This window comes from Dromiciops gliroides, chromosome 6 (genome assembly GCF_019393635.1).
Source record: "Dromiciops gliroides isolate mDroGli1 chromosome 6, mDroGli1.pri, whole genome shotgun sequence".
Lineage (NCBI taxonomy): Eukaryota > Metazoa > Chordata > Mammalia > Microbiotheria > Microbiotheriidae > Dromiciops > Dromiciops gliroides.
Window position 1 is genome coordinate 172,067,022 of NC_057866.1, and position 1,503 is coordinate 172,068,524.

The window sequence follows — 1,503 nt, forward strand, 5'->3', positions numbered from 1 at the left end:
GAACCTGATATTGAAAGGGGGCTAATAGTAATAAATAGGAAGCCATCACAAGTGGGGAGTTATCTTAGGGAAAGCATTAAGAGTTGATGCTGAAATATAAGCCAAAGGACTTGTCAGAGGGTTGGGGCAGCATGAAATAGAGCCACAGTTGGGGAAAGGAGGAAATGGACAGAATAGACCCAGATGTGTGACATATCCAAAAGAGATGGTGTGCCCAGGAGGAATAGTGTGAGGAGAGCTTGAGAAGGGAACAGGAATCATGCTCAGTAGCAGCAGAGGTGTGAGCTGCCTGGGACCCATATATTCTTTATATGTGTGTCTTTTTACTATACATGAAGCCATTTTGGTTGCTGACAATAGGGTATGTTGTGAGAGGAACACAACATGGAGCCGTACAGAAAGTGAACCATAGTTTTAGAAGTGTATAGCCATGCTCACTTTGGCAGCACATATACTAAAATTGGAACGATACAGAGAAGATTAGCATGGCCTCTGTGCAAGGATGGCATGCAAATTCCTGAAGTGTTCCATATTAAAAAAAAAAAAAAGAAGTGTGTAGCCACAGAATGACTTAGACTTGAAGTACTTTCGTTCACCTCCTCACCCTCCTCTGCTTCTCACCTCCTTCCTGGATCAGGAAAAGGAGTTGCCCCAAATGGGTGTTATATACATAATACATTATAATGACACATTTCCTGTTGCCATGACTACTGAGTTTAGGCTGGGACTGTGGAGCTGTGAGAAGACTGTGTTTTCCCTTGTGCTTACCTTGATAGCTCTTGCATGGTTTAGTTCTACCTAGCATATGTATGCATGTATGTAAGTATGCACATGTGTGTATGGATATAGATATACACATGCATGCATGCATACATACATATACATTGTTACCTTCAAGATGCAGTTCAAGAAAAACTTTCTTTATGAAGCCTTTCCTTAATCTTTCAACTCTTAGTGCCCTCATTAACAGTATATATTTACATATATACATACATGTACACATGTGTATGCATGCACACATATAAATATATATTCTTCACTGTGGGTCTGGCTACATGATACAAATGTGCAGATATGAAGGGACAAATCTCATCCAGATGCATCAAAATTTGGGGAAGTCTGTCAAGTAGAATCAAATATTTGGATGACTGACAGAATCATTCACCTGTGTAAACATTGGCCTGTGAGTTAATAGAGACCTATGTTTTATATCCTTTTATCATTAGTCGTCTCTATTAGCCTGAAAATGTTCATGTCTAAATCCTCTAATGTATAATCATGGAGCAAATGATGTACTATCAATATCTCTAGCTAATCTAATATATACCCATCATACAATTAAAACCCTTAATTTTACAGATGATAGTGAGGCCCACTAGGAAGTCACTTTTTTTAAATCAAACCTAGAGCAAGTAACAAATCTGTGATTCAAATTCTGGTTCTCTGAGTTGAGAGTCAATGTTTTCTCCATTATTCCAATTTACCACTTGACCTCCTCTAGGT

At 38.7% G+C, this 1,503-nt stretch overlaps 1 non-coding gene across 1 annotated transcript; it reads left to right on the top strand.

The window, feature by feature from the left end:
• Nucleotides 1-430: 430 nt before the first annotated feature.
• On the top strand, nt 431-537 carry LOC122733070. Its single transcript, XR_006353678.1, has one exon. It is a non-coding gene; the product is annotated as a U6 spliceosomal RNA (small nuclear RNA).
• Nucleotides 538-1,503: the final 966 nt, after the last annotated feature.